The sequence below is a fragment of the Physella acuta genome, unplaced genomic scaffold (assembly GCF_028476545.2).
Source record: "Physella acuta isolate Inbredline_101_S28 unplaced genomic scaffold, ASM2847654v3 ptg000443l, whole genome shotgun sequence".
Lineage (NCBI taxonomy): Eukaryota > Metazoa > Mollusca > Gastropoda > Physidae > Physella > Physella acuta.
The window spans coordinates 197,863-208,625 of record NW_026731962.1 but is presented as its reverse complement, the minus strand read 5'-3'; the positions used below and the strand labels follow the sequence as shown (position 1 = coordinate 208,625).

At 31.3% G+C, this 10,763-nt stretch overlaps 2 long non-coding RNA genes across 2 annotated transcripts; both read left to right on the top strand.

The window, feature by feature from the left end:
* The first annotated feature begins 1,519 nt into the window (after nucleotides 1-1,519).
* On the top strand, nucleotides 1,520-2,912 carry LOC131943138 (uncharacterized). Its single transcript, XR_009386850.1, has 3 exons — nucleotides 1,520-1,669; nucleotides 2,633-2,735; nucleotides 2,851-2,912. It is a non-coding gene; the product is annotated as an uncharacterized LOC131943138 (long non-coding RNA).
* Nucleotides 2,913-9,152: 6,240 nt separating this feature from the next.
* LOC131943139 (uncharacterized) lies at nucleotides 9,153-9,988 on the top strand. The gene is made up of 3 exons (XR_009386851.1): nucleotides 9,153-9,361; nucleotides 9,545-9,659; nucleotides 9,879-9,988. It is a non-coding gene; the product is annotated as an uncharacterized LOC131943139 (long non-coding RNA).
* Nucleotides 9,989-10,763: the final 775 nt, after the last annotated feature.

The window sequence follows — 10,763 nt, the reverse complement described above, 5'->3', positions numbered from 1 at the left end:
TTTTTGTATCATCATGTTTAATGTAACTTAATATTTGAGCAGATAGTCAACAAAGACATTTTGGCACTGAATGAGAAAGAAATAAAATATATTCAAGTAAAGGCTACAGCTCCACCATACCTGCTATGCACAACAGCTAATCTGCCACCACAAAGCAAAGTTGATATTATAATTTTCTCTAAGGATGAAGATTCGATAATGTGAGAATTGCTTACATTATTATTATTGATATCATGCTGTGGGGTAAAATTTTAACTGTGTATGTTCTATACATCTAGAAAAATCTAATTGTCATTGCTACCTACATGGAGTAATTATTTTAAAAATGTTTTATTGGTTGTGTTCTTTGTAATTTTTCATGAGACTTTTAGAAAACAATTTAGAGTTCAACACATTTATTTAAATACATTTTAATGTTGATTTTTAGAATAATTTGTAGAATTTTTTTTTAGAAGTGTAAATTATTTTACTTTTTTTCAAAGACCCAGAGCTATTATCCAACTGCTTTTTTAAGAAAGTCATTCCACACAATTACACAAATAAAACATGAAAAGAAAATACATACTTATTTATTCACAGATGCCCCAAAACATCACTGGTGTTACAGAAATTAGTATTTCCTAAGGTAGATAATGCCAACGCAAACTGTGCCAAAACATTGACAGACGCCAACTGGAAACAGGAAATGTCTTTCGCTGTAACTCCCAACTCTGGCACACAACTATCTGGTGTCTTCAATAGCACTGTGTCTGTTAGCCTCACTTTTGATGATGTTTTGTTTGAGGAAAGCACAAAAAATTTGAACGTAAGCTAATACATTTCAATTTACTAAATTCTAGATCAACTTTTATGTTAAATGGGATACACATTATACAGGATCTGACCCTCCTAATTTGTTAATATTTAATTTTCATTATATACTAACCTAGTTCAAGAAATAACAGGTAAATGGTTTTTTGTGAAATCCACTAGGTTTTCTTTTAAATATCCATGTCTGACCTGATAGTTTATATTGTATATCATCAGGTGACTACAACATTTACAACACAAACAACAGTGTGTGAGTCTACAGGCATGTCACATATAAGGATGTTCAACGGCAGGTGAGTGAAAAGTCACGTCAGTTCTGAAATGTGCAGAATCATATATATGAAACTATTCTAAAATTAATACAGAACACATTTTTGAAGGCTATATGTAATTTTTTGCTAAAGAATTTGTATACATCATTATTTTTTAAAAATTATTTAAAATAACTTGCAAATTAAATCCTCACTTTATTCAAAGTTACATTGAAAACAACCTTTATGGTGAATTTGTGTTGTACAAGCATACAAAACTACCTTTTGAAGTAAGTATCTGTTAATATTTAGAGGTTTTTGTTTTCATAACTGGCATTTGTTAAATAAAAAGTAACAATAGCCAATCTTCAGTGATTTAAAAATTTTTCCCCTCAATCTAGGTACACACATTCAGCCGCCAGTGTAGCCAAGACAATACAACCCTCAACAATTCTAGATGTACCTGCGCGTTAGCCGCCAGAATCAAAGATGATGTTGTCTTACTGACAGGTTGTGTTACAGGGGAAGTAATAACAGCAAAGCTTTTCAAGAGGGAGAATTCAGAGCAATTTTTTGTGAGGCGATATGACGGAGGTTTGCAGTATGAAGTACGTAGTTAATGTTTATGAAACAAGCAAGTAGTACTTTCTAGTATATTCTCATAAACACTAAGAGCTGGATGGCACTTCCAGTGGAGTCTGAGAATAGAACAGTGGTTCTTAACCTTTTTGGAAGTACCGAACCCCACCAGTTTCATATGCTCATCTACTGAACCATTCTTAATAATTCTTAATAGATCGTGAATCATATGAATTGGTTGTATGTCTTCATCTCCGCCAAACCCCTGAGATTGACTGACCAAATCCCTGGGGTTCGGTTGAACCCAGGTTAAAAAACAAATGTTGAAGTTTGTGACTAAGTTTCTAGTTTTTACAAATAACAAATAAAGGTGAAAGGGTCTTGAAATATGCTGTTTAAAAATAATTCTCTAATAGTACATTATTTCATTTGTGATATTTTTGTGATTTGTGAATATAATAAAAACTCTTTTCATTAAATTAAAAAAAAAATTTTTGAGATTTTTTTTCACTTTTTAGTTAGTTCATGGTCGACAATAGGACACGAATCAGCCAACTGTTAAATCTGAAAAGAGTTCACCCTCTGCTGCCCTCTTATCTAGCGATTGTTAGCATTTTTTAATATCCTTAAATTTTTTATTAATTTTAAATGACTAATTGTCAATCTAATTAGATTAAACATTTGATAAATAAGCTTAATCGGACAATGAGAAGTGGGTTTAATTAATGTTCCAAGATTTGCGGAATATACTATTGAAACTATAATAATTTTTGCAATTTAATTTAAATTTTATTGACTAATTGTCTATCTAAATGGTTTAAAAAAATTCAATGTTCTTGCATTTTCATCTAAGATCTACCACCATATAAAAAATTGGAAATGGGTTAAATTAATATTCCAAGATTAGCAGAGACATACACACACCCACTCACATACTTAGTGTGTAAAAAAAGCCTTTAAACTACTGGTAAGAAAACTTTCTGTTTCTCCAGATATCCCTACCGACTGGCGGTCTCGTTGTGGCCCGAAAAACATTTCAAGATTCGATCAATGTCTGGTTTTATCCAAGTCTCTCTGATTCCAATTCTACTGAAGGTATGATATGTTTTAAATACTGTTTAGTTAAATTAAGGTGAATTCCAAAACATCAACAATTCAATTGATATTCAGCATCAAGTTTTATAGATAACTAAGCTTTAACTCTGTTTAGGTCTTTGTGGGTCTTTTGGATCAGGATCAACTAGTGCCAGTTTAAGCATTGAGACGTGGAGGTAAGAACAGTTTACTTTGAAAATGCATTGAGTTTAGATTAAATAAGGTATCTAAATATTTTTAACAGTATAAACAAAACATAAGTAGAATGCCTAACCAGGATAAAATTAGAAATCATATATTGTGGTATAATACAATGTGACTTTATAGGATAGTCTAGGATCTGATAGAACATTGCAAAATTATTATAACCAGTTGCTGGTCTATGTTATTTTGATTATTCACTATTGCTGTGCTTTGTTTAGTAAGTCTAAAAATAAAAATAGCAACCTAACATTTTGTTATTTGTTTTTCTTTGTTCTTAATTGTTACATAGGAGGAAACCAAACAATAAGTGTAACATTGGAGATGAACTGTATAGTGTTCTCCAACTAAGCAAGTCCTTGCCCCCTTCATAACATTTTTCATTGCTTAGGTTTTGAGAGAGAGGGTCAAGAACAAATCTGTGGGGTGGAAAATTTAGTTATGTAGTACATTTTCATGAACCATACTACAAGAACATAAGTTGCTTCAACCTATTGTGTCCTGTTCATAGTTTAAAGATTACTCGCATGTTCTGGTCTGTCAGCTGGTAGTAGGCATCACTTTTGTCTAAGTTGAGATGAGCATCTGACACCTTGTTGACTTGCTTTCAATTTTATTTCTCTTTTCACTGCTTATGGTTACAGTGATAACTCAGGATTTGAAATGGTTGAACTGTACTTTTCAGAAAAAAAACAACTTAGGCCTAATTAATTTAGAAATGCAGTTAAAATGTGACTTAAATTGAGGATGAGTATTCTATGGAAAAGATTTAACATTATAACATATGTGCATATGAGGGGTTGTGACATAAAATGATAAATTACAATCTCTGGTTACTGAATAATTTAAATACCTTGTTACAAATAACACTAATTAAAATTATAATATAAAGTATTAGTGATTTAACTTTTCAGGGTTAACAAAACTAAAAGTTATTACAATGGTCATTGTCCTGATGACACTAGCTCAAGCACGTTGAAGATGGAAGAGTATGCTCTATGCAAAAGCCCAATTACTAGTGCATCAAATATGACAATGACAGATACCTTTCTTACTTGCGAAATGATGGAAGATTTTGATAAAGGTAAGAAATGTTAAGGATATTGATGATAGGGTTAGAGATAAGGATGCGCATAGAAATAGGGTCAGAATTAAGGGATGGGATGAGGATAGAGACAGGGATAGGGATTATCATTAAATATAGTTATAAGGATAAGGTTAAGGATAGGGATAGTTTTAAAAGATGATTAAGGTTAATGATATGGGTACACTTGAGAATAACATTACAGATAGATATAGTGTCAGGTAAGTGAAAGTTCTAGATAGAATAAGCTTATTCTACACTATAATGGTGTTCCAGTTTTGTATTGCATAGAATGCCCAGGCATATAAAGAAATATGATTTATTTTGTACTCTGTAATCCCATGACACTCATTTTATGGTGCAACTAGTAATTTTATAAAATGTCAGGTTCTCACTTTAGCAGTATCATGTGTAATAAGTATCATTAGTTTGTATGTGTGGGAGTGAGGTAATTCCATGCATAAGGAGGATATTTCCCAGGATATAGGGGATAGTAATTTACAGGGGATAATACATCCTGTGGGTAATGCCCTAGACCAGCAAGTGTCTCATTTGGCAATACATACATTTATTGGTAATCTATCGTTTTAGGTACGTAAAATCGCCCGCAACTAGTAATGTGAAAAACAAGTGACTCCTTAAATTTAATAATTATTTCACATTTTGAGGAGGATTTATGTTTTGAAAAATACAAAAATGTTTTCTTGTTTCATTTATGTACCTGTTTTTAAACAATTGAATTAAAATTTTTCAGTTATAAATGAAGACTAGCGATGTTTTCAACAGCTGCAACCATGCTCAATTACTATACAAGCCATCTTGTTTATTTTTTTTATTGTAAACTTATAGCGCAAGATTCAGGGGAAGCCACTCTAACTTACAGATGGCCGCTTTTTATATAGCAAATCCTGCTCGCAAACACTGCTGTTTAACGTTAATTTCTGGCCTATGTTGATATATTTAGCCATTGATTTAGGTTTATTATTCATTTATCTATAATATTTGACACAAATATATCACAATATATTTCTATTAAAGCCTTGACAATGAGGTAACTTTTTCGTACATTACTAGCCGCGGGTGATTTTACATACCAAAAACGATAGATTACCCATTTATTTTGTCACGCTTATACATGGGACAATCTTCTTTATCTCGAGTTGACTAAATCAACAATGTAGAGCAAAGTTGTAAGAAAGAAATATTGCAATTTGTGGTGATGTTAAACAGAAGTATAACATTAATTTAGGGGTTCTAGCTATTTGTGATCATGTGTGATGATGGGGAAAGTGGAAGGGGAGTAACTTCTGCTAAAGAAGCATGACATAATTTACCAAGTACCCCTAAATAGTAGTGTATTCTGGGTTTAAAGTTAAATATTATTCGGATTTGTTCACATTATACAACCACATATTTTATGTTGTGTGGTGCATTGTGAAGCAAATATATAGGTCCTATATACTTTAATGTAATTTAGGGATTTCAGTTCAGTTTTAGTATCATTTATTTTAGTGCTTAATTATAATGTACTTGTTTTTTAGAAGGGAAATCGTAGAAAAAGTAGACAAATAATATTAAATTACAAAGGGGAGGTAGAAAAAGTAGACAAATAATATTAAATTACAAAGGGGAGGTAGCTGAGGACAGGATGATGGTGAGAGGGGGGGGGGGATAATTAAGGAGGATTGACCATAAAGAATAAAAAAGAAACTTGAAGATTTAAAACCACACTTGGCAGAATAACACAAAAAAATACTGTTTTCATAAAGATAATTAAATAATATACTAACAGTTGAGGACATAACAGATTTTCTCAAAAGCAACAGTGATCAGCCTGGCAACTGTGTTGTTGAAGACAGCTTAGACAACATATTTAGTTATAGTAATGTGGAAATGGTTGTAACTGTAAGTATTCAATACTTGTTTAGAAAACACTATTTTTACTAATTCTTCTTCTTCTTTCTTAATTTTTTATGTTGAAAGAGTTTCCCTCCAATCCAATTAAATATTACGTGTCAACTTGTTATGCGTCATGTAGGCTATTGACTCCAATTTCAGCCTGCTTTACTTTTTTGATTTGCTTCCATAGCCTTTGTCCAACCAAGAACAAACTACAAGGCAGAAGTTATTTGATTTTGGAGTTGTCTCTCCTAGAAGAGTTTCTGTCGCCAGTTATCAAGCCTCATTTGCCCAAGGGTTTGAACTCGAGACTTTTCGGTTTGGCAACAATGAGCTTTACTGACTCCACCATGCGAAACCCTTTTATACTAATAAAATGAGTGTGTTTTCTAGATATCAAGATAAGAGTGGATTTGTAAAAAAAGAAGAAGAAAAATGTCTGAACACATTCTCAAAATAGATCTATATTTTAATATAAAAATAATAAGCAGTGATTATTACTTAAGAGAAAATTTGATGCACTTAGTACCTACTAAACCTATTACTCTTATAATACAATGAACATCTTTCCTAAACTAACAGGGTACAAATTACACAGATCTGTCTGCCGGGGTAGACTGTGAAACAGTTGTTAATTCAAGCAAAGCTGGATATCTATGCAATTTATCATTAATTAAGGGTGATGACTATAAAAATTGCATATCTGATATAAAGGTATTTTTTAATAATTTAATTTAATACCTACTGTTTCTTAATTATTTAAAATGGTTTCACATTTTTTGGTACACTGAAATGGTATGGTTTCTAGTAATGAAAATATATGCAGCTTTAAACTTATTTAAACTGTGATGTAACATTTCCGTTTTTCCCTGAAATCCACTTTTTCCATCTGAGACAAAGTTTATGTTGAAAAAAGATTGGAAATTTTCTGCCGGCCAAACAACTTTTTTAAAAACATTGGAAATCTTTTCAGCTGATCCATTTTTCCATTTTGTTACCCAGTTTTGAATGGTCACATTTTCTCCTGCTTTATGACTGTTGCGCTGGTTTACAGAAGAATGCAGTTCACTCAGTAGCTAGCCTACATCATTCTGGGATGGGCAATAGTCAATGGCCTCTAAACTTACTATGGCCGTTTGAATGTGCTACAGCTTTGTTAAAAATAAGTTATTTATTGAAAGAGTGATCACGCATGAACCTCTTGAATTTACCCACTATTTTTTTATAATTTCAGGCAGTCCTGAAAAGAAAATATTAGAGAGGTGGGTGGGGCTGTAGTCCCAACTTTTTAATGCCCTTTGTTGTCAGGCTGTCTAGCTATTAATGATGATATGGCTTGGGGTAAAATTCGGTTAGTTAATGTAACGTCATTTATGTATGACTGCTAGGCTGCACCTTATATATAACTTTACCAACGCAGTTTTTTATAGGATTATCTCTAGTAGACATGTAACATTTCAGTTTTTACAGAACTCTGCTTTTTTCCTAAATAAAAATGGCAAAAAACTTTTGTCTGACTAGGCTCTGTTTGTTTCTCATTCTACTTTGTATTAACAAAAAGAAAAGGCATATTGATTTGAAAGATTATGAAGTATGAAACAGGAAAGTGCAAAGAAAAGCACTGTTCTCATTACATTACTTTTACCTCACTCAGTTTTGAATGTGAGGCCTAAGATGTGCGAGCACATTCTACAAGCGCTTTTATTTAAATATCTATTTTTAATGTGGTTATTTTGAGTTTTTTACTACATTTAAAAAAAAAAAAATCCACTAGATCTACATCTTATTTTTTTACACAAAATACTAATGTAGGCATACTATGATGTGGTTAAACTATCGATCAGGGCCTTGATCTAATAGTCTTTAAAATTATTTAAAAAAACCTTGAAATTTTTTTTCCTACTGTCTCCGCACACTCCCCTGCCCCACCTCACTTTTTTCTTTAGTCAGTTACAACTTTGATTTAAAATAATGTTATAGGCTACCCCAATAACATAAATAAATTTTGAATTGAAAATATTTGACAGAGAACTGGAAACAAAAGCTGGGCCACATCACTTTTAGGAATCTTTACTGAACGATGTTATCATTATTATGGTCAAAATGGTCCGCCAAATACTGTGTTAAGTGTCCTTTGTCCAAATGATTGTTCAAACCAAGGAATTTGCCTGTCTGGTAAAAATATTTTTAAAAATTTAGTTTAGGCTTCTATGTTTTTTGTAAGTTTGAGGCAAATTATGTTTCTTCAATTATCTTTTTTGTTAACCATATAGTTTGTGATATTGAATTTATTTAAAATGCTAAGCAATTTTTTCAGTTAAATTTGTTTAGAGATATAAAAACAGCATTTTGGTTATTTTTTTCTCAGGTTATTGTAAATGTAATGATGGATACAGTGGTTTTGATTGTTCTATAATGAAGAGCAACCCTCCAACCATCACAAGATTTGACCAGAAATTTTGCAATACTAACCTTCAAGAAACATGTGTCTATGTCGCAGTCTTTGGAAAATCCTTTGCATCTGACATAAAATGCTATTATCAAAAATTAAAGGTTCATTCATTTTGGGTTTTCATTTGCAGCTACAAGAAAACAGACTTTGAATAGGCCATAATGTTCATGATTAGAAAAATAATTGTGTAATTGAATTAGCTAATTATTTGATTTATCAAACATGTATTCAGCATATACAGCTAGTCATTAGTACTAATGTATTTAATGTTGAAGCATTCTCTCATATTAGTAGGAGCACAAAATAAAGAACAAATTAACATGGGCTAGAAGATTAGAATTTTTGTTTCTTGCATTTTTGAACATGTACAACTGTTAAAATAAGTTGTCTAGAAATGTAATACAGTTATTAAACTTGTCTGTCTTATTATTGGACTGCTAACTTGTAAGTCTCGAGTTCAAATCCGGGCTCAAGTCAGTAGACCATCCCTGAGTCCACCCAACTTTGATGGGTACCTAACTCATTTTAGGGAAAGTATAGGCATCTGGGCATAGTGCTGACCACACTATCTCTTCACAGAAACAAGTGAACTCTACTTCACTTGCCCCATATACCATCAGGTTTGAAAGGGAAACTTTACTTTACTTACTTATTTGAAGATGTAACCAATAGAAATTATATTTTTAATTTTATTGACTAAAAATATATTATTAAATGTATTAAAATTATTACATGCAATTATAAAATGACATTAAAGTTTCTTTTTATTTCTTCTTACAGATCAATGATACCAACTATCTTGTGGATGGGGACATATTTGCTGCAGAAACAACATACATAACAGCCAGCCAAATTCAGTGCAAACTTCCAGCAGAAGGAAATTACTTCATAAGTGTGAAAAATCTGAATGGACCACCTAGCAGTAATGCTACATATCTATCATTTAATCCAAGCTGTTTTAAAATATTTCTTGGGAGTTTGGAAAGAAAGGTAAAGAAATCATACATTCCACCAAATACTTTTGGTTTGAACTTTGGTTATATTTACTTTAAAAACAATTATAGGTAAACATTGTAAAACAAGTATCTATACTGATCAATAAAAAGTATAAATCAATGCTAATTATAGATAGTAATGTTAATTTATATGTTACCTACAATTATGTCTGTTTAGCCCCACACATGTTTCATCTCTGGAAACTGCTACGATGACTTAGATCAAAACCCCAAAAATCACACACAAGTATGTAATTCTACAAACAATGCTGACGACTGGACTAGGAAGCCAGGTGAGTTTAATGCTTTCATAAATACACAATGTAAGGTACAAATGTATGTATTTTAGTCTTAGAATATTGCTTTTTATCTTACATGGCAAAAATGATTTTAAAACTCTTGTTGAGACAATCATCTGCTTGTTAAAACAGTTTCACAAAAACAGTATAATTTATTATATTGTAGTATTTTAGTTAATACATGTTAGTTAATACAAAATAAATGCCATACAGATTTATGCTTTGGATCTGAAGTGGAAAGGAAAGAAAATGGCACAAGTATTCTTGCATTCTACAATGACATTACATACAGCAATGTTTCTGACAGTGATGTGTGTCTAGACATGTGTAAAAAAGAGATTGGCTTACCTTGTAGATCTGTGGACTTCAACACAATAACTCAAGATTGTGCTCTATCAAAATACACAAGTTTTCTTGTGCCAGATTACTTGTTGCAGGCACAAAGCTTCACTCATATTGATTTGTTTTGTAAAAATGGTGAGTGCTCATATTTACCTCTTTTAAAAGAAAAAAAATAATTAATATCTAATTTTACACTCCTTTTTGTCTACATTCTTAATTTATGTTAAACAAACTATTTAAATATTAAAAATTATCTATATTTAGAAAATTGGAGTTAAATTTTTATAAATAATTATTGTTTGAAAATATATTTTTATTACAGATCGCTGTCAAGGAAAAGAATTACAATGGACAAAATTTGAAAATATTGTGAAAGGAACAACTGTAGCAGTGCATAGTGATATATGGATGGAAACCACTTGTCGATCTCTTTGTTTATCTAATTCAAGTTGCCAGGGAATAAACTTCCTGAAGAAAAGAGGAGTTTGTGTGCTAGTAGATCCCACTTTATCAGTACCTGATAGGCCTGCTCCTGGCTGGATACATGAAAAATTTCAGTGCTTAAGTGGTATGTTTTAAAATAACATTTCTTATTACTAATAATATATACACAAACATTAATTGATTTGAAATTTAATTTTTTTGAGATAAAATGCTTGAGGGACTTTATAATATAAAAATTTATTTATTTATTATTATTTTTGCAATTGTTGCTGAAAATAAGGAATATTCTAATAATATGATGTTTTCAGGGGT